Genomic DNA, 23,687 nt, shown 5'->3' on the forward strand with positions numbered 1-23,687 from the left:
GTGACACGGGCAAGAGATGGGTGGTGGGGCTGAGAATAGACAACAGTACAGGGTCCCTTGCCTATTTATCCATCAGAATGCTTACCTCTTCTCATTGATTTATAAAAGTTCTTTGTATATTAACAATATTAACCCCTTTCTGTGTATGTCACATTTGTTTGGCAAATATATTTTCCAGCTTCTTGTTTGCAGTTTAATTTTGTTTCATCACACAGAAGGTTGATGTTTTTTAAATGTTAGGTCTATATATCTTTTATGGTTTCTTCTTTTGTTCTTGTGCTTACAAAGGCCTAGTCCCTTTGAAGAAAAGATGAATATTCTTTCATATTTTCTTCTTGATCTTTTGTGGTTTTGTTATGATTTTAAAAAGCTGAAATGGTACCTTGTTTGACTTCTTAGGAGGAAACATTTAATCTACTACCACTGAACATGGACAAAACAACCCAGTCCTGCCAACTGTACAAGACAGCATCTCATGTTACAGTGTTGAGTGGTAGGCAGTGGTGGCAGCTGAATAAGGTAGATTCTTGGGGGCATATTTAAAAGCAAGACATGGGGGACACCTGGGTTTCTCAGCGGTTGGGCACCTTCCTTCAGCTCGGGTCGTGATCCCAGGATCCAGGATCAAGTCCCACATCTGACTCCCTGCAAAGAGCCTGGTTCTCCCTCTGCCTGTGTCTCTGCCAATCTGTCTCAGTTTGTGTCTCACATGAATAAATAAATAAATCTTTTAAAAAAATAAAAGCAAGACATGGGGCGCACCTGGGTAACTCAGTCAGTTGAGCATCTGACTCTTGACTTCTGCTCAGGTCATGATTGGGGTTGTGAGATTGAGTCCCGCATTGGGCTCTGTGCTAGGTGTGTACCCTGCTTAAGATTCTGGCTCTCTCTCTGCCCCTATACCCCCTTCCCTCTTTAAATGAATAAATACAAGCAAGAAATGTTTTGTGGTAAACAGACTTCAAGTGCTGATTGCAGAGAATATGAAGCAAGGACACTGGTTTAATTTCAGAAATAAGAGGTATGAATATACAAATGGAAGGACAACACAGAGATCGATTTTGAAAGCAGTTGTGCCGTGAAACATCTCACAAGCCTGGTGTACAGTCTGAAGTTTGCTGAGAGAGTGGCACCAGAAAAGTGCAGCTGGAACTGCCTTAGCACAGTGGCCAAAGGTAGTTTTTATGAAGGGCAAAGAAAACCTAGCCTGCTTTATAAAGCTGTTTTCTATATTCTTCATTAACCCAGGGCTGGACACTATGTCCCAGATGAAATTACTTTAAGGTGAGAGCCAAGTGACAACCCAGCCCTGTATAATAATGAGAAAATATACAAATATCCGAGACATTTTAGGCTTAGAAAAAAATATCTCCCCATATGTTTGCATCCAATCCCATCTGTCTTTGATATAGAAAGATGACAAACTCAAATTGACAATGAACTTCCAAATTATTTTTCTCTGCTCCAAATGGAAACTACAGAATGGCTTAAAGAGTAACCTGTAAATTCCCACCCCCGACATGAAACACAGCGACATCATGGTGTTTTCCAGTTATCTCAACACTGTAAGACTAACTCTGAGAAAAAGTATTATATGATGGTGCCATATCTTTCCATATTTGTCTTTCCTTTGTTGGATAGATTACTGGGTGCTTGAACTCATGGCTGCTTTGACAGAAATTAGTACAATTGATGAATATTAGCCTTGGAAGGGATCTTTGAGTTTAGTCACTTGTTTACTGACCTCTAGACATCCTATGTTACATCGGAAGCCTGTTCTTTAGGACTTTTGTTCTCTTCAGAAGTGCTTGCTTATCAGGGCAAAGGTAGAAAATCCTACAAAAGCGTCTATTTAACTAATTATTCCTTCTGAGCTGGTCTTTCAGTGACATTCTGTATTTCCTCAAGAGTTGAATTGTGCTTCTTCCCATGTTTTAATCAAATATTTTCCTGTCTACCACACTGGCTTCTTCAATTTCAGGTCATTTCAGAAAACTGCATGAGTCTAGAGCTTTGTTCCTAACATTTAACCTTTGGATTTACAAGTACACACATTTTCACTTTGCTTTTCTTAGTACAGTAGTCCTTGAAAAAAATGGGTTAATTTGACATCATACTATGTACCCATCTTATTACATTTGGTTCTCCCACAGGATGCTATTAATGACTAATGTTACAGGCTTTGCATAATCGGTTTCTTTCTGCTTTTGTCCTAATGGTTCTTTTGATCACAGCTAGATCCAAACAACAACTGGCTTAAGGTGACTTATTCTTTAAAAAAAAACAACAACAACACTCTATTTCCATCTGTATAAAAGAAAGGCTAAGGCACTTTAATAATGGGCACATAATAGAGAAAATTGGGACTTATCATTCATAAAGGTATTAGCAACAGGTCTCTCTTTGTCTGATGTCTACCAAACACCTCAACAACTTCTTCAGGTGCTGCCTTGTTGAATCATGGCTGCTGCCTTGTTAAATCTTGCAGTGCACATGTGGGTCTTACCTTCACAAAGCATTTTCGATTGTGGGGCTTTTGGCTTTGTTGGATCTAATTGCACTTCCTCCAACACAGTATATATGCATGGGAAGTGCGCATTTCCCATGCACAGTGTCTTTATGAACCTTGTATCTGTAAACTCTTGCCTTTTACCTGTCTTTGGCTGGCTGGGGACTTTGGGATAGATGGAGCTTCTGTTTCCTGATGCTTTAAGCAGGCTCTCCACTGCTTATTGACACAATCTGTGTCATTGGCTTTTGTGTCATTGCTTTTAAAATACAATGTTTGGACTGGAATGATACTACACTGTTAATGATCATGCCCTGACAATGGAGAAGCAGCCTTTCATTTTCTGGTGAACAAGTGACTGTGTCTGGTGTTCTACTAACAACATCAAAGAGGTCATCTTTTGAGGAGATGACAACATCTCGACAGATCTCCTGTAAGTTGGTAAGGGGGTCAAATGCTTGATTACAAGAGAGTGGAGTCTCCTTAGAGTCTCCATTTGTATTCATATCCTCTTTTATAAAGATGAAATCAAACTGTTGCTGTGGTATTGATTCATTACATGTAAGCCTGGGAGAGACAGCAGTAAGCTTCATGGTGATGAATGGGCACTTCAAGATGATGGGCCTTCAAGCTTTGTTTGGTAGCTTTTCTTCTTAATGGCTTCATTGTCTTCAGGCGTGGGTGGTGGTGGTGGTGGTGGTGTTGAGCTCCAGGAAAAAGAAGATAAGCAGGGGGAGGGGAATCTTGAGAGATCAGTGTTCTGGTCCAAGTTTTAGTAGATTTGTTCCTCAAAGCTCTCATGAAAGCAGACAGTAGATAAATGGTGAAGTATACCATGTGATCACAACTATGTGAAAAAAATATGCATTGTGAAACAAGGGGAAAAAATAAACCAAAATGTTAACAGTTGTTATCTCGTGGGTGGGAATAGCATTGACTAGCTTTTTTCTTATGTCTTCTGCATTTTTCCATATTTTCCATGCTGATTATGCATTGTTTTATAATAGAGAAATAAGTTTATCAATTAAAAATGTGAAGAAAAAACTTGCATATGCCAAGATAGATTTGCCTCTGTGCCTTAGTATAAACATATCATACCATGAAATATAATTACTAAATATTTTTTTCCTGTTCCTGGGAATAAATAACAACATGAAGTCTGGGCTTTGCTCAGCATCTTTGGAAGAGCACAGGCTTAAAGAGGCATAAGTGCATTGTCAAGTATTACTCCAAAACCAACAGTGTTTCATAAGCAATTTTAAAAATGTAAAAATGTAGTAGCAAATAAACTCAGTGTTGTATACACACACACACACTCAGTTATACTGCTTGAGACAAAACTCATACCTTCATATATATGAGCTTTATTGGGATATAATTCACACACCATATAATTCACTTACTTAAGGTGTACATTTCAGGCATTTTAGTGTATTCACAGAATTGCAAAACCATTACTACAATCAATTTGAGAACATTTTCATCACCCCCCCCAAAGACACCTATATCACCCAGCCATCACTCTTCATTTCCTCCCACCCAACTCACCCAGCTCCTGGTAACCACTAATCTACTTCTGTTTCTGCAAATTTGCCTGTTGACGTATCTTATAAATGGAGTGATACAAAATGTCTTTTGTGACTGGCTTCCTTTAGGTAGCATGATATTTTGGGGGTTCATCCGTGTTTTAGTATGGGTTGTACTTTATTCCTTTTTATGGCTGAATAATATGACTGTATGGATATACCATATTTTATTTGTCCATTTATCAGTTGATGGATGTTTAGATTGCTTCCATTTTTTGGCTATTATGAATAATGCTGCTATGAACATTCATGTACAAGTTTTTGCATGGATATTTTTGTCATTCTTCCTCTCAAGTTTATACCTAGGAATGTAATTGCTGGTCATATGGTGACTCTATGTTTAACTGTTTGTGGAGCTGCCAGCTTGTTCTACAAAGCAGCTGCACCATTTTACATTCCCACCAGCAGTGTATAAGAGTTTCCATTTCTCTACATAATCATCAACACTTGCTGTTATCTGCCTTTTTGATTATAGCCCAACTAGTGAGTATAAAGTGGTATCATCATGGTTTTGATTTGTATTCCCATTATGGCTATTGATGTTGAGCATCTTCTCATGTGCCCACTGGTCATTTTTTTTAAAGATTTTATTTATTCATGAAAGACAGAGAGAGGCAGAGACATAGGCAGAGGGAGAAGCAGGCTCCCCATGAGGATCATGCCCTGAGCCAAAGGCAGACAGATACTCAACCACTGAGTTACCCAGGTGCCCCGCCCATTGGTCATTTTTATATCTTCTTTGGAGAAATGTCTGTTCAAATCCTTTGCCCATTTTTAATTGGGTGTTCTTTTTATTGTTGCATTGTTAAATAAGGGAACGGACTTGGAACTTGGCAATCCTGCATGTGAACCCAAGCACAGGCACTGAGGGAAGGTGCTCAGTAGGGGAGAACCATTCTTACTGTTTATCATAGAGCTCTATAAGGGATGGAATGTTCTCTGTGAAGGAGAGGGGTATTCTCTGCAACTGCATTTTTCACATAACTGAAGTTTATCCCTTTGCTTGATGAAAGTTGAAAAATTTCTGAACTGCCTTATGTACTTTCTGTGTTTTGTTCAACAGAGAGCACTGAGCCTGATTTAACCCTTTCTTGAGAACTATGTGGAATATCCTGTATTGTATTGTATTTGTAAGCCCTGTCAGGGCACTCAGGGGCCACTAACGTGTGGAAGGTTGTTTGCTGAGGCTCTTGTGGCTCTTGTAGTGACTTCTTTCCTCTGTTTGGGGTTCATTTTTCAGTTAAACTATTTCTCACAATGTTCTTCCTTCACCAGCTAACTGTGTCTAATTTGACTGTAATTTTAGAAGGAATGGAAGTTTACCGTGGGAAACCAGATAAGGAAATTCGTTAAATATCACACAAAATTCAAAAATAATAGTTTCTAGTTCAACAGTCAGAGGGTAGCTTTTTGGTCTCCTGCACAATAAACTCCATGCCCTTTGTTACAGCTGTTTCATTAAAGGTTCAGATACATTCTCATTTACTCTTAAGGTCCTGTTTGAACTTCAGTTGGTTAAAGTTGCTGGAAGTTATATTATTAGGCAGGTGGAATATTGGTACTCATTCCATATTTAATAAGGGCTTTTGCTTCATTGTCAGTATTCTTTCAGGTATATATGTAAAATTTCAAAATTCAAAAGTCCCCAGAATCAAATTCTAACATTTAATGAAAATATCAACCAAACAGACCCCAAACCTTTCATTAAATGGGAGTTTTTTTTTTTTAAATCAGACTCTTATATTTATCTTTTAATTATCTAGAGGTAAAACATCTGTATTTGGGATTTCCATGGGGAAATGTCATCAGAGTACCCCATTTGGGCACTTGGGTCAACTGACAACCCTCCTTCTTGAAAATTAACACCTATTCCAGACAGAGCCATTCTTTTTTGCATGTAACCTCCACCCTAATGGGAAAGATTGAAAAATATCACCCTCGTTCCAAGGGAGGGTTGGGGTGATGACTGACACGTAAGGGTTAATTGCACGGGCTGGGGCCCACTCACTAGAACTGCTGTGTGGAGGCCCAGTGCTCTGGGGGAAGGCTGTCCTGCAGGTGCCTGGCTGTGTCAGATATTATGCTGTACTGTTTATCTGTTCAAAATATTTTTTGAGGATTATAGGATTATGTTTTTGGTCATGAGAAACCAGCTTGAAAATTTTCTGACAGTTTTAGTAGATGTGGGGCTTAATAAACAAGCCAATGGAATGCAGGAGAACTCCGCCTGGGATCTTGCTAAAACTGCGAACCAGGTGTCACATCCCTCGAGGGAAACCGTGACCTATAGGGTTAACTGCTGGCACCAGCTTGCCTGGAGTGAGTTCAGCTGCAGGCTGGAGGTGGCTGAAGTGGCTTGCAGCTGAAATCGTGACCTACCCAAGAGCCAGCTGGGGTGGGGCTGGTTTGAGGGAGCGGTATCTGCTGGGAGGGTCCTCTCCCTCAGAAGGTCGTTTGCAATCCATTTTTATCAGAAATCCATGCCCCACCATCGCAGGCACACCTTGTTCTAGATCCTGATTCTATCCTACACAATCCCATTGCACTTAATTCTTTCATGCTCAGCCATGTCAGGAAACTTTAAAGTGATAGCCTAGGTCTCAATTCTGGGTGTTTGTTTGTCGGGGGGCGGGGGAGGGGTTGGTCTTTTTTTTCCTTTTGGTGGCACATGTCATGCCTATTTTGGATATCTCATTAGTACTTGCTAGTGGACATCTGGGGCTCCCAGATTCCCTCTGCATTTCCCAGTGTCTGTGATTGCGATGCAAAACCATATGCTTTATCTGCCAATTCTCTGCTCCTGGTGTTACCACTGCACTTGTGACTGCTGTCATTTGTACCCTGGCCTCTGCACATCTGTGCCATGAGCTATCTTTTGGGTTCAGGCTTCCTTGTGTTCCTATCTTTTGTCTGATACAGTCTCTCGGTACTGCTCTGCTCCCCCAAAAGGTGGGGGGAATCTCATGATTCTCCTGAGACCCCCCTCCCCCTCTTCCCCGGTGGCATAACCATGGAGTGGGACCCTCACTGTTGAACACTGTTCTCTGCTCTCTGTGACTGCCCTAACCCCTGTGGGTAGTGGAGCCTCCTGGCCTGCCTTGCTCTTACACCAGTCACCCCAGCTTTGCAAAATGCTGACTTCCATGAAGCTCTGTTTCCCACCATACTTCGGCTCTGTTTGTTGGACTCCGCTTTTCATCTTCTCTGTGGCTTTCGCCAGGAAGGAATAGCAGCTTCTGGGCAGCATGCCATGAGAAAGGCTATTCCCTCAGGAGCAGCACTTTTTCTGCTTCTCATTTTCAAATGTTCCTGCTTTAAATCTTCCTTCCCTTCCCCACCATGGCACGCAGGTTCCTTTTCAATCTATACAATCTCTGACAGAAACTAGCAGTTTCTTACCATCTGTAACAGAAACTAGTAGTACTTGTATACCACAGAAGGAAAAAATTCGAAGAGAGATCAAGATAATCACAACTGCCACGTTGGAAAAACAGAAACAGAACAAAAACTCATGAAGAGCAAAGAGGAATTTCCAAGAGCTTCTGATAACCCTGACCTAGGAGGAATTATACTGAAATGTACTCACGGAAAATCTCACCCAGAAAGTAATGTGTCACTGTGAAATCAAATGCAACGCTCCTAACACGAGACAACCAAGTACTGAATTAAACTAACTTTTGATTTCCCCACTAATGTGAACGTTCTGTTGTTTGTTTACTGGAAAGCTTCGAGTGGGGCAGATCTGACTTTTTTCCTTCTCCTCGGTGAGTTTTTAGTCCAAATAAATGTTAAAATGAGTGAATGCGCAGCGGCAGCTTAAAATCGGTAAATGTTAAATACAGCGGAGCCTCATGTTACAAAACGTGTATTCCTGAAAAGCTTTGTACTAGATACAATTTTGGAAAACCCAGTCACATCTTAAGGGCACGGAGGGATCAGGCTGTTTAAAGGAACTCTGTGTGCAGTGAACTATTTTTTGTTATGTTTTGTTTTTTGGTAACATGAATAATCTCTTCATAACCCTATTTTGTGAGTTTTGGTTTCTTAAGGCATGGGGCCCCTACATTTTTCTTTTACCTCAATACTTTCACAGGAGAACACTGAAGCAATGGAGACTCCAGTTTTAATTATTTATTGATTGATCCGAAAGCAAACCTACGTGAGAATGCTTTAACAAACCCACACCAGGGCCTGAAGGAACAGGCATTTAATTGATTCCGTCAACAGCAGAGCTTGACATGTAGCTTTCTCTTAGGGTTGATGCTAGTCAACTTTCTTAAGAGCCTCAAGTCGCTTTTGACTACTCCCCCAAATCTTTGCCCTTAGTATTTGACCTAGGTTTTTGCTGCAGAAAAATCCTTTACTGAATGCTTTTAAATAGTCACACAACAAACAGTCTTTTTCATGAGTGAGACGAATCTAGACAGGAATGCAGCATGGCTTTTGAAGCACACATGGCATGTGCTAAGATTTCAGCACTTCTCTGGATGGAGAAGTGTCATGGCAGGGTCTCTGAGAAATGGGGGCTAGGATAATTTAATTTTTTACCCATTAATTTAGCCAACAAATATTTGTTAAACATCTACTGAGAGCCAGGTATTATAGTTTTTAAACATTTCCTGCCTTCTGTAGGGAGAATACCAGCATAGAGGTAATAGAACTGTAAGCTGGGAGAAGAAAAAAGAAAAAAGGAGCCAGGTCAGTGTTCTCCCCAACCCTGCACAAGCATGCCATGTTAGGTCAGTGCTGACTTATCACCACCACAGCTTATAGAATGTTCAAGTTGTAAAGAAGTCTTGAAATCCCCAGCCAAATGCTTCTTTTGTTCAGAGAAGCAAACTGAAGTGCAGTGCAGAGAGGTGACTTGGTCAGTGTTACATGGTGAGGAAGTAATAGAGCCAGAGCAAAACTCATAATAGTAGTATCCACCTCGGGGCACCTGACTTAGCGGATATCTTTAGAATCACAGGAACATCAAAAAATAAAGCAGAGGGGCACCTGGGTGGCTCAGTGATTGAGTGTCTGCCTTTGGCTCAGATTGTAATCCTGGGGTCCTGGGATTGAGTCCAGCATCAGGCTCCCTGCTTGGAGCCTGCTTCTCCCTCTGCCCATGTCTCTGCCTCTCTCTCTCTCTGTGTCTCTTATGAATAAATAAAATCTTTAAAAACTAGTATCCACTTCATAGGGCTATTAAGAGGATTAAATCAAGTTAATATTTATAAAGTGTTTAGACTAGTGCTTGGTACTAAGTAAGCATGAAACTAATATCTGTTAAATAATGACTGCAACAATAATAATAGAACCATGCTGCATCTCAAGCAGATCTAATCTTCCCTACTTTATTCTTTCCTGAGGCTTTCTGAGACTTGGAGGCTCAGGGAAGGCGCTCATCTCATTTTGGTGGAGTCAGACTTGTCCATTGGAAGGGGATCAGATTAATGGGGTCAGAATGTGACTCTGGGAGCTTGGAAGGCCACAGGTAAGAGAACCACAGCCACATATCCTGCATTACTCAGGTCATTCTTGACTTTACCTTCTATTGTGTTGTAAGCACATTTGCCCTTTTCAAACCACACATAATATTTTTTTAATAAACTCTCTTCAAGTGTTGCTCAATGAGATGGATGCTTCATATTTATTATTTTATTTGACCTCAGGGCAGCATTTGACTGTTTTGATTATCCCCTCCTGCTTACAGAATGGTTTCTGTGACTCCACATTCTTTTGCCTTCCATCTCTCTGGCCAGCCTGCCTTTCTCCCGTTCTCTCCTCTCCTCCCCTCCCTTCTCTGCCCCTCTCTGCCCTCTTCTCTCTCAGTTTCATTCCCCTTTCTCCCTCCCATGGAAAATTAAAAATGTATATGAAAACAGAATCGTATTGTTTCTCTCTGTGAGGTATACCATGAACTCAGTATACAGTTAGGTTTATTTGCTTTGTTTAGCTCTCAGTTGTTTTTTTTTTTTTATAGTCATACACACACACAGAGAGAGGCAGAGACACAGGCAGAGGGAGAAGCAGGCTCCATGCACCGGGAGCCCGACATGGGATTCGATCCCGGGTCTCCAGGATCGCGCCCTGGGCCAAAGGCAGGCGCCAAACCGCTGCGCCACCCAGGGATCCCAGCTCTCAGTTTTTATAGGTGGTTGTTAAAAATCACTTTTATAATTATATAAAATATTTCTGTAGTGGGACACCTGGGTGGCTCAGCAGTTGAGTGTCTGCCTTGTCTGCCTTTGGCTCAGGTCATGATCCCAGTGTCCAGGATCGAGTCCCATATTAGGCTCCATGTGGGAAGCCTGCTTCTCCCTCTGGCTGTGTCTCTGCCTCTCTCTCTGTGTCTCTCATGAATGAATAAATTCTTTAAAAAAAGGTCTGTAGTTCTGAAAGAAGATCTACAAAACAAGACATATTCAGAGAAGTATAGCTTCAATCTTGGTCCCTCCCACGGTGTTTCCTCTTTCCCTCTATATGTAGCCATTTAAGTATTTATTTTTAGTTCATTCTTCCACTTAACAAATACAATATGTATTATTCAGATTTTACCCTCATCTTTACACCTTTATTTACATCTGTTTCCCTGCCTTCCTCTATACATATGTACTGGTGTCAAGTCATGTTGAATGAACTGTTTGAAGTTGTGGTCTGTGTGTGTGTGTGTGTAAACCTCTCCTGCCTAATTTCTTGCCTTTAACCCCATCTTTACACCTGTGTTTCCATCTGCCTCCCAGTTCCCCCACCCCGAATACTGTACTTCAACCAGAACTATCTAAAAGGTCCCAATATACTATGGTTCCTGTTGCCTCGAGCTTTCTTAAGTGCTGTCATTTCACACAAAATCCTGCTTAGAAAGAGTTGAAGGTAGAACGAGAGGAAAGGGTGTAGGGAATCAGACACTGGCACACACTGCCAGTGTGATGCATATGGTACAACCTCTGTAATGGGTGAGCCTACACATTTCAGCTGATTCTCGGACCGTATTTATCAATTACACTACACATGTACACAATTTACATGTGTATGTATCTCTGTGTTTATCTGTATCAGCATTATTTGAATAGCAAGAGTCCAAGTCTTCTGCTACTTGTAAACTATTTAAATAAACTATGGAATATCCCCAAGATAGAATAGGATACAGCTGGGGAAAAAAATGAGGTTGATCTTCATGCAGTGATATTGGAAGATCTCTAGGATATGTTGCTAAGTATATAAAACCATGTATGGAACAGTGCATGCTACCTCTGGCATAAGAAAGGATGGGGAGGATAAGAGTCTGCATTCATAAATGCTTTCTTTTTATAAAGAGACACTGAAAGATAAGAAAGAAAATAATACATATAGCTGCCTATGGGGAGGAAAAGGGTGGATGGGGCAGGGAGAGTTAATAAAACAAACTTATGAAAGAAGCAGAAGAATTAGAATTGAAAGGAGAGGGATTGGAGTGAGTATTATTGGCAGCTCTTTTGAGGAATTTTGCTGCAAAGCAAATGTAAAATTGTATTTACAAAAGGAAGCTTAAAATTGTCATGATTTTCATCAAGTTCAGTATTTAACTTCTTCCATGATGCTTGGTATTTTATTTTTCTTAATGTATTTCCTAATTATATAATGTCAAGAAAATGTAGTGTTTTTTTTTTTTTTAGACAACTCCCTCCTAGAGGCCCCTGAAGCCCTCCACTTTACCCCAGGGCACTGCAAATAGCAATTCCTGTGTGTGCCCTGCTATGAAAAAGGTGGGAGGCACTGCCTTCCAGAATGGTGCTTGAAGGAGATTCCCCATGTGTGGGTAACAGAACCCTTTGTGGGGTCTTTGGAAGGTCAGATCAGCACAGGATGTCATTTGAGTATGGATCCCTGGACCTCTTAAAAGAACTGCAGAGAAGACTGTAGAAGGTGACATTAGTCCCACAGGTATTCTGACCCTCAAGGCAAATAGTAGAGATGAGAGCAGCACCACTTTTAGAAAAAGGTGCCCCAGGAAGATAGAGATCTCACCATTGTGACTTGGGGATTGTGGGCAGACTCAAAGGTCAGGAGATTTTATAAAAAGATCTTAGGTAAATAGGTACAGCTCAACACTTTTTCATGAGAATATACTGTTTCAGCCTAATTGACAATTTTCCATAATCCAGGTTAGGAAAGTCCCAGCCTAGTGGGATTTGGTCTTATTCTCTGTGAATGAGGGATTCGGATTGGGGGGGGAGGGGATTGAAAACAGATCTCTGGTGGAGATCTAGGAGCAATGAAGCAAACATCCTAATTTTTGTTTTAATATTAAAACAAATTGTTACAGTCTGATCAATGAAATGAATTCATACCACCAAAAAATATTATAGGGCTCAGTCCTCTTGTTTCTAAGATGAGTCAATGGTACAATATGTTATAAGAAATTGAATTTCTTTTTTTTGCAGTTTTATACCTTTATTTGACAATCAGTGATTAGTTCTCACCTATAATAACTGTAGATTTTTGAAAGTGGTGACAAGTACATGGGTAACTAACATATAGAGATTGTTTGGTGAATCTTTATCTTCATTATATTTTCTGGACAGTCACACAAAGATATGGTACAGAACATTCCGGGGGTCCCTGAGTGACTCAATGGTTTAGCGCCTGCCTTCGGCCCAGGACATGATCCTGGGGTCTCAGGATCGAGTCCCACATCAGGCTCCCTGCATGGAGCCTGCTTCTCCCTCTATGTCTCTGCCTCTCTCTCTCCATCTGTCTCTCATGAATAAATAAATAAAATCTTTTTAAAAAAATGAACATTCCTTATTCCTTTAGCCCAAACAACTTTGTTGAGCCTGGTGTCAGTGTGTACATCTGGAGTTCCCATCTACTACATGGCAAATTTCTGGATCTCTTTGAGTGCCCCAGGGGCATGCTTCTTGAAACCCACTCCATGGATGCACTTGTGAATGACGGTGGTATATTCCCTGGTCACTACCTTCATTGATGGCAGAACGGCCCTCCTTCTTGCCACCCTTCTTTGCGGGAACCATTCTGCTAGGCTCTGGTTGGAAAGGAGAAGGTGAATTTCTTGTTCAGAAGTACATTTATAAATAGAGTTAGGCAATAGTTTTTACACCTGCTTCAACCTCTGGCATTGTGAGGGACGAGTTTTTTATTTGTTTTGTTCACTGCTGTATTCCATTCATTAGACCAGCTCTAGGCATAAAATAGATATTCAATAAATGTTTGTTGAAGGAAGGAATAAAGATTTTTATGCTTGAAAGGTTTCTTGTGATGTTGATCAAGACTTTTTAGATTATCTCTTCAAATTCTGATAGTCACCATTGATGAAAATCTTTATTCAAAATGGAAAATCATTTCTTATAATTCAAAATATACAATAGTTGAAACTATATAAGGAATTCAGCAGTGTTTTTATTTCACTGACAAATGTAATACTGAATTTTGGTAATAAGTGTGTTTTGGTATACAATGGAATATTTTCACACAACAATATTCAAAGTAATGCAGAATGTATTTGCTTTTTTAGAACAATCAACATGCAGCTACCTTGGGCATCACTAATAGGTCATATTGTCATAAAATAGAAACATCCAATGTATAGGAGGAAAGGGATTGGGACTGATGCTTTGAGGTGTGCCAGCTAGAAGTCTCTGCCTTGTTGCTGGTCCGCTCCCAACAACTGCTACCCTGAGTATAGGAATTGGGGGGTTGGGGAGTGGCAGTCCATGTCATTGCATATTATGTTCCATTCCTTTTTTTTTTTTTTGAAAGAGAACCTTTTATTACTTTTATGTACAGAAAATTCAACAGTGTCCACTCAGCCCAGCTTGGTGGCCAGTTCTTTAGCCTTTGCTTTTTCCAGCTTGGCGATGCGAGCCACTGACTTCGGACCCAGGACGTTGCTTTATTCATGAGAGACACAGAGAGAGAGAGAGAGGCAGAGACACAGGCAGAGGGAGAAGCAGGCTCCATGCAGGGAACCCGATGTGGGACTCAATCCCGGGTCTCCAGGATCAGGCCCTGGGCTGAAGGCGGCACTAAACCGCTGAGCCACCCAGGCTGCCCTATGTTCCATTCCTGTGCTCTAGTTGGGATACAGAACTGTAAAAGATGCTGCTTGGACTATGATGAAGATTAGACCTAAATATGACCTTGTTCCAGGTGTAATATCCCATATATAGATTATCTTTGCAAAACAGTGTGTCTGCTAGAACTCCATGATTTTAGAACATTCTAAAGCAGTGCTATCCAAGAGAAATATAACATGAGGTACATATATAGTTTAAATGTCCTACTAGTCACATCACCAAAGTACAAAGAAACAGGTGAAACTAATTTTAAGATTATATTTTATTTAAAGCAATGTACTTGAAATTTATGAACATGTATTCAGTATAAAATTATTACTAAGAATTTGACAATCTTTTTTTCATATTAAGTACTTGAAGTCTGGTGTATATTTTACATTTGCAGCACTTCTCAATTCTGAGGCTAAAATTTCAGTGGTTAAAGAAAAATGTAGTCCTATCAAAATAATGAAAGTGTAACAGAAAAATATTTCACATTGCTTCAGTTTTTTTTTTTTTTTTGCTTCAGTTTTTTAAAACAGATTTATTTACTTAAGGTGGGGCAGGGGGAATGTGTGAGCAGGGGGAGGGGCAGAAGGGGAAGGAAAATATTGAAGCAGACTCCCTGCAGAGCTCCGAGCCTGACTGTGACTCGGGGCCTCATCCCAGGACCTTGAGATCATGACCTGAGTGGAAATCAAGAGTCGGACACTTAACTGAGACACCCAGTAGTTCAGTAGCCACATCTCACATGTTCAGTAGCCACATGTGGCCACTACCATAGTGGACAGCACAGATCTACAACATTTCCATGATGTTGGTCAGTGTAGCTCTAGTGGTATCATCTCACAACTGAAAATCAGGTAGAAACGTCATCCAAAAGACAGATATATTATGAATTATCTTTTAGCTATTGACATAATAACTTAAAAAGCAAATTTAAAAAGTTGTCAAAAACATATTTCTTAGAGAAAAGTTTCCAGACCTTTAAAATGCTGACTTTTATCTTTTATCTTTTACAATTCACTTTTGGAAAATCTCCAAAAGTATAAGAGAACTAAAAGATCCAAACTGTAGTAGTTGAGTTGTACCACAAGAGGACCTGCAAAGACAAGTTGAGCTCAAATTTCAGCCACGCTGATATTATTAAACTGAAGTGTAATTAGGAAAACATCTCACTGTCAGTATTAATATTTCTCATATCTGCCTTCATTAAAATCTAAAAAGGTAATCCGTTTTAATCTAATTTTAAAATCACACATGGTATGGGGGGCTATAAATGGTGAGCTGAGGCTACTAAAAGTTCCATTTTGTCAGGAATCAAGAGACAGTATTTTACGGTTAAGAACATGGGGTCTGAAGTCAAAGAGGCCAGAGTCAAATCGTAGTGTGACCCTACACCAGTTTTATGACCTCAGGCAAGTCTCTTCAACCTAAAATAGAATTAATTATGCTACCTATATCCTAGATTTTTTTGAGGATTAAATGCAATATCATGTATAAAATGCTTATCACAATGCACATGGTAAGTACTCAAAAATATTAGTTGCTATTATGGTTACTAGTTGTTATTAGTTCCTAATCCTCTCAGGATTTAGAACTTTTTTTTTTGGTAGAGAAGGAACATTGCTTAGTCCTACCATAGTTTATACTGTAGCTCTGCATAAGTAGTGACAGGAAGGCTTACATACAATAAGGTATCAAGACAGGAAGTGACTATATTACATGTGTAAGGGTTCCAGCCCTGCCTGGCTCCAGCCCAAATTTGCTTTTCCCAGACTTAGATAGGAATCAAGTTTCTTGACCCCTTCCAAGTACCTATTTTCTGTCCTAGGATCAGTTTCCCTGGCTGCTAACTATATAGTTCATGCTCTTACTTCCATCAGAGCTGCACCTTTTTGAAGTTTGATGTTTAGTACCATTTTCCCTCCTGTGACCTTGGCCTTACTCCTTGGCTTTTCCTTCTTAGCCTGCTTCAGATAAACATCTTTCCTAGTTTGATCTGGCATCTTCCGGTTGAATCTTACCTTGTTTCCTAGTTTGATCTGGCAACTTCCTGTTGAATCTTACCTCAATCAGCAGTGCTCCCGGTCCTCCTTTATAAGCAAGAATTTGCTGTGACAGAACAAAAGAGCTTGGATTACAGAATGCCTATTAAATCACTTTACCTCATTTACAAAGATTTTTGTTGAATCAAATAAAAGTATGGGCCTTCTGAATTGGTCATGTGTGCATTTTGGATTTGCAATATTCTGTTAAAATGTGTAAAATACCTCCACCCCACAACCCAAGCAGGTACTCTTTCCCTCTATTCTTTGCTAGATTTGCCCCCATTGCACTTATAACTGGATATTTTAGTTGTATTTATTGTCTGTCTCCCTCAACTAGAAGGTAAGCTTCACGAGAGCTAAGAATTTTGGCTCTCTTGGTCACTGTTATATCTTTAGTAACTAAAACAGCAACTGGTATAATGTAGGAGCTCCCTAAATATTTGTTATATGACTAACAATGCTGACAAACAAGAGAGTGTACCACCAGTGGACCAGAAATGATGAGGGATTCCTAGAAGATAGAAAGCAGACAGGATCAGATAGACAAGAAGAAAGGAAACTACATCGCAAAACATGTATGGGAGAAAACTGCTGAAGTAAGAAGAAACCCAACGCAGCTCTAAATGCAGCCAGTAAATTCTGGGAGGCAGAAGGGACCCTGGTAAAATTCACTAAAAACTACATTAGAATCATAGGACTAATTGCAGTTCTTCCTCAATCCCTTTTCACAACACCCTCCCACTCCTACGGAGCTGAAGACTGCCACACATTTAACCACAGGGGGGAAACAATAAGGAAACTGCACTTTACAGAACGGAATGAGCCACCTAGGAACTGCTGTTAGTATGGATACAGGAGTCAGAGAAAAGTAGAACACAACGTAGCTTTGGCCTTCATGGCAGATCCGGTAGGGTGGGATAGGAAGGTAAGATAGTTCTACTCAAAAGAGGCATTCTTTAATATGTTGGCAATTGTGGCAACAATGGTCTACTTTAGGTTGACACACCTTGAAGCCAAGGTGTCCAAAGCCATGCTTCATGCCCTATCCAATTATGCAGAGCTGAGCTCACAGAACTTACCTCCCACTCACCCGAGCAGCCTGTTGGGGGAAACGTATTTACACCACTGCAGAGAAAAATCATGCTAACTACATGTATTTGGAGCCTAGTCCTTCATTTATAAACATGAACCAACAGTCAACACTGGAAAGAGAAAGGCTGATCCCAGAAGGAATAGCAGGAATGGAGGCAACACACAAGGGATGAAACATTAACAACAATATAACTTCTTCAGAGACATTTGAAAAGATACTGCACCCGATAAACAAAATAGGCTTCACTGCAAAAGGAAAGGTCACAGAACAAGGAGTTCTTGGAAATTATATTTTTACCAAAATAAGGAAGATGTGATAAAAGGGCTAAATAACAGAATTTACATGACTGAAGACCAAATTAGTGCTCTGGACAATAAAATCAAAGTTAAAAAAATGAAACAAGTGAAAAAACCTGATAAACCAAAAAAAAAAATTTAGAGAAAAGTTAAGCAAGATGGTCAATTACTCTAGGAATTTCACTCTCCATTTAATAAGAGGTAACATAGTGAGGTGGAAGAAGTAATAACAGAGGATAACTGTTGGCAAGGATGTGAAGAAAAAGGAACCCTAATGCACTGTTTGTGAGAATGCAAACTGGTGCAGCCACTGTGGAAAACAGTAGGAAGGTTCACAAAAATTAAGAAGAAGGCTACCCTGGTGCACATGGGTGGCTCAATCAGTTAAGCGTCTGCCTTTGGCTCAGGTCATGATCCCAGGGTCCTGGGATAGAGCCCAGAGGTGGGCTCCCTGCTCAGCAGGGAGTCTGCTTCTCTCTCTCCCTCTGCTCCTCCCCCTGCTTGTGCTCACTTGTGTGTTCTCTCTCAATAAATAGATAAATAAACAGTTTTTTAAGATTGCATTTATTTATTCATGAGAGACAAAGAAAGGCAGAGACATAGGCAGAGGAAGAAGCAGGCTCTCTGCGGGGAAACCGATACAAAACTTGATCCTAGGATCCTGGGATCACGACCTGAACCAAAGGCAGGCACTCAACCACTGAGTCACCCAGATGTCCCCTCCTCTTTTTTTAAGAATACTATCCTAATTGCACTATTGGGTATTTACCCAAAGAGTACAAAACACTAATTTGAAGAGATAGATGTACCTCTATATTTACTGCAGCGTTATTTACAATAGTCAAGATATGGAAACTGCCCAAGTGTCCATGGATAGATGCATAGATAAATAAAGTGTGTGTGTGTGTGCATATACATATACATATACATATATATAATGGAATATTATTCAGCCATAAAAAAGAACGAAATCTTAGCATTTGCAACAACATGGATCTAGAGAGTATAATGCCAAAAGAAGTAAACCAGAGAAAGAAAAATACCATATGACTTCACTCCTATGTGTAATTTAAGAAACAAAACAAATGAAGAAGGAAAAGAAGAGACAAACCGAGAAACAGACTCTTAACTATGGAGAACAAACTGATGGTTGCTAGAGGGGAGGTTGGTGGCAGGGATGGGTGAAGTTGGTGAAGGGGATTAAGAGTACACTTATCCTGATGAGCACTGAGTAATATTTGGAACTGTTGGATTACTATATTGTACTATATTGCCTTCACAATATAACACTGTACATTAAGTATACTGGAGTTAAAAAATCCCAAACAGATCCCTGGGTGGCGCAGCGGTTTAGCGCCTGCCTTTGGCCTGGGGCGCGATCCTGGAGACCCGGGATCGAATCCCATGTCGGGCTCCCGGTGGATGGAGCCTGCTTCTCCCTCTGCCTGTGTCTCTGCCTCTCTCTCTCTCTCTCTCTCTCTCTCTGTGACTATCATAAATAAATTACAAAAAAAAAAAAATCCCAAACAACTCCTTCTGACAAAGTCTAGTTGTATACCATGAAGAGATACTTCAAGAAAAAGGCCAAATGAATAAATCAACACTGAGAAGTTGAAAATAAAGAGATATAAATGAATTCCAGGCAAATGCTTTTTTTTCCAAGCAAAACCATGTATAACTATATTAATACATTCTATTATATATTCATTCTTAATATATATGTAATATATATTCATCAAAAAAGACTTCACATTCATTTCAAGCAAGTACAAAGCATTTAGAAGGGTTAACGATGAATTTGGCTACAAAGGAAAAGACAATAAATTCTTCAAAGCAGAAATTAAGCTAGTGATTTTCTCTTACCACAGTATAGCATAAAGAATTAAATGAATAATATGGTAAATAAATCATCTGTGTATGAGTTTCTTTTTGCAGCTATAAGAAATTACCATACAATTAGTAGCTTAAAATAGATTTATTATCTTACTACTCTGGAGGTCAAAAATCCAAAATCGTATTATGGAGTTAAAATCAAGAGACAAAAAAAAAAAAAAAAAAAAGACAAAAAAATAAAATAAAATCAAGAGACAGTAGAGCTCCATTCCTTCTGTAGGCTCTAGGGAAGAATACTTGCCTTGCTTTTTCCAGCTTCTAAAGGCTGCCTGAATCACTCCTACCTCTGCTTTTGTCGTTTCATTTTTTCTGACTTTTCTGCCTCCCTCTTTTATCTTTTAAATGCCATTGTGATTTCAGTGGACTGTCCTTATCTTAAGATACCTAATTTAATCACATCTGTAAAGTCCTTTTTGCCAAGCAAGGTACCAGGTTCTAGGAGTTAAGATGTGGACATCTTTGGGGGTAGGACATTACTGTGTCTACCACAACCTGGACATGAAAAGACACCTTTGGATAACTGAAAGCACAATTTATTTACAGATGAAAAACGATGCAATATATCCAAACCTATGGGATGCTTAAAAGTTGTACCAAGAACAAGGTGTAGCCTTGAATGTATCTATTAGAAAACAAGAAATACTGGGAGAAAGGAATTAAGTGCTCAATTCAATAAGGTAGAATTAATAGGAAAGCCCCAAGAAATCAGAAGAAATTAAGACAGATAATACAATAGAAAAACATTGAAACAAGTTAACAATACACTAAGTTATATAAATGAAACCGAAATCTGATATTGAAAAGAAGAAAAAAAACCTTTGACAAATGAAACTATGAAAAAAAGAACAAACACAGAAATAACACAGAGAGTGAGAAAGTGGGAAAAAAGAATGGGAATATGGACTAATGAAAGATCTAGAGGATATTTAAAAATTTATAAGAGGAATTCTATGTCTAATGTCATACCCCACATCAAAACCCTAGGAAATGGATGGTTATCTATATTAACTCAAGAAGTAGTAGAAAATGAATTAAAAATAGCAATGTGAGAATCTGAGAAGATATTTAAAATATTTTATCTTCCCAATGAACTTGACTCAGATGATTTTACAGTTGAGTTCTATCAAACCTTCAATAGACATGTGATTACTGTGCTATGCAAATTGTACCCGTCACATAACAAAAATGAAAAGCTTTCAAATTCATCCTCTGTAACCACTGCCAGCACTCCCCACACAGGCACACTGCCTGTTTTTCCTTTTCTCTATCCCCCTCTACATTAGTTAGATCAGTATTCAGTGTTTACATTTTTATGACACTAGGGATATTAATGTATATGGGCTTTTTTTTGTTTTTTGTTTTTTTACGTTTTCTTCTCCCTGCCACACCTCAGTTTTCTCTAGGTTTTTCCCCCTCTGCTTGCTTCTTTTGGTCTCTCTCTTTTGGTCTCTTTCATGTTAGAGTTTCCTCAGATACCTGTGGTCTTTGGGTATCTATTCATATTACAAGGGAGGCACCAGAAAGATTACTAGAGCATGTGGAGTGTGGGGGCAGGGCTGTTTGGCTGCCAGTGCCGAACTGGGTTGCTTCATTGGGGTACCCCCGGTTGTACCTTTAGACTCAATATCTTTAGAGCTTTCTTCTTAGGCTGGTTGTATTGTACAGAGAGAAATTCTCCTATCTCCTGTCTAGTGTGTACAAACTGGCTGCTGGTGTTCTGGGAACCCAGTTGATAAAGAAGGCTGTGGGCCTCAATATTCAGTGCTCAGAGACTTGTACTTCACATTAGTTGCTGGTGTACTGTCCCCCCCCTCATCTGTGCAAAGTGTCTTCCTGTCCAGACACCATTGGTCTCATTCTCTCCGTAGGCTATACCTTTGGCCTTCTGAGGAAGTTGGGGAATGGTTGTCTGTCAAGCACTTCTCATGTTTTCAGTCTCTCCTATGTCCCTCTTTCCAGAAGTACCTGGTATAGTCAATGCCTGGGATTTAGGGAGGCACTACAATTCTGGTGGTTTCATGGCTTCTCTTATTATCTGTTTCAGATTCAGTTTTCTTGTGTTTGCTAAGCCAGTTATTGTTTGTTTGTGGTATTTCATGAGGTGATGTAGGCATATCCTGTTCCGTTCACCATCTCTTTCAAGCCCCATACTTTAACCACCGTATAACAGTCTGGCAAGCTAGGCTGAGGAGTTGGTTGAGAGTACTAGAAAGTCATAATGAAATTGTTGTTTTAGCAAGATTATTCCAGCATGGAATGGGAGAGGGGATGGATGGTGGGTAGGGAGTGATAAGAGAAGCAGGTTTTTATTTTATTTCATTCTTCCGTGTTGGTAGTATCCATCCTCTTCCTTCATAGTTTTTATTTTAAATATATATATATATTCATATATATATAAGGATTTTATTTATTTATTCATGAGAGACACAGAGAGACAGGCAGAGACACAGGCAGAGGGAGAAAGAGGCTCCCTGTGGGGAGCCTGATGTGGGACTCAATTCCAGGACCCCGGGATCATGACCTGAGCCAAAAGCAGATGCTCAACTGCTGAGCCACCCAGGCATCCCATCCTTCATAGTTTTTAAAATCCACAAGACCTTTAAGATTTGTCACATATAAGGTCGTCTTCACAAAAATACTCCTGGCTTCTTGGGTGTTGGGAGTTAATCCCTCCCCAGAATTCCTTTAGCTCTCTACTTGTGTTTTGTTTGGATATTAGCATATTATAACTTCTTTACACTATTAACTACCTTTTACTGTACATCTCCTATTTTTTAGGTGAGATTATGAGCTCCCATGTTATGGCCTTTTGGCACCATTCATTGAATACCTCCTAAATGAAGAGGGCTGTCTAAGAAAGAATCATCAATAAAGATGCAGTGATGTGCCTTTAATAATAGGTCATGTAATGATGGTGGGAAAATATTTTTGAGATATTAAGCTGTGTTTTTCTCCCCTTTGAGTAGTTACCTCTTTCTCATTTCTCTTTTCAAGCACACAGTTGCCTCTATGCCTATTAGGGATGGATATGACAGGGCAGTAAGAAAAGTATGCAAATCCTTTCTCTAGTTTGTGCTTCCAAAAAACGAGTCCTTAGGGTTACTTAGAAGATTCTGGGAGAGGGCAGGCAAAAGGTAGCAGAAGGAAATAAATGGGGGATCTCCTTCACTGAAACCAGAAAGAGATTTCTTCCATGCTGGAGGGAAGAAACAATAGAGGGAATCTGATGAGAGCAAAGATGTTGATGGGTCCTGGAGAGAGAGACATGCACCCCATGTTTCCCATTCCCCTGGCAGAGTCCCAGAGAAGGAACAAGGGAATGACTGTGAGAACTATCTGCACAGTCTCACTGTGCTTCATGTCCTTCTAGGACAGAAGCAGCCAGATGACTCCTCCTGTGTGGGGGAGAAGGTGCAGAGGCAAGGCTTTAAGGTAACAAAAGACATTGTCAGGGATGTGTACTTGTTCCAGGGCCAGATTCCACACCCCTCTGTTGCTTTAGCACTTTAGAAGGTCCTTGGAATGTAAACATAACCTGGGAAAATAGAGACCTCAAATTGACCAAGATTATATTTTTGCCATCCAGTGAAATGGAGCTCAAAGTAGAAATTAATTTGCATTGTAGAAAAACAAAAAGTAGTATTTCTTATGCAATTGGCATTGTGGACTGAGATTCGTATCCAGTATATAATCATGAATAATTTCAGTTATCAATTAGTATTAATAGTCTACTTGTGCAGAGAAAATTGAGCGTATCTTCCTAGGAGGAAAAAAAACAAAGAGACAACAGTGTATATATTATATAAATCTTTTAGGAAAAGGTAGAATAATGCTTTTCTTTAGATGCCTTAGATGATGACATGCAAATTCAACTGCTTTTGAACTCTAGTCCAGCATCATTCACTTGAATTAATTGGGAACAAACTTGTTTTAATTAATGAAGCATCAGAATTATAGACAATTCTCCAATACCTGCAGTAACTTGGGTTGACTGTAAAGCCCATCAATTACAAAGGCTGTGAACTTGAGTAAATCATTTAAAGGCTCTGAGCTCATTTCCTCAGTCCTGTAGTTAATATAATAATCCTTATATTACATGGTTGTTGTGAGGACTAAATGAGAGACTGCTTATGGAAGTCCCCAGCAAGAAGCTATCACGAAATAAACTATAGTTTCTTTTCACCTTTTCCTGAATGTAGAATTGATGGAAATGCCTTGG

At 39.7% G+C, this 23,687-nt stretch overlaps 1 long non-coding RNA gene across 1 annotated transcript; it reads right to left on the reverse strand.

The window, feature by feature from the left end:
* Positions 1 to 998: 998 nt before the first annotated feature.
* Positions 999 to 17,400, reverse strand: LOC140627293 (uncharacterized). Its single transcript, XR_012026125.1, has 3 exons — positions 17,266 to 17,400; positions 16,163 to 16,250; positions 999 to 3,356 (listed from the first exon to the last, which is right to left on the reverse strand). It is a non-coding gene; the product is annotated as an uncharacterized lncRNA (long non-coding RNA).
* Positions 17,401 to 23,687: the final 6,287 nt, after the last annotated feature.

This window comes from Canis lupus, chromosome X (assembly GCF_048164855.1).
Source record: "Canis lupus baileyi chromosome X, mCanLup2.hap1, whole genome shotgun sequence".
NCBI lineage: Eukaryota > Metazoa > Chordata > Mammalia > Carnivora > Canidae > Canis > Canis lupus.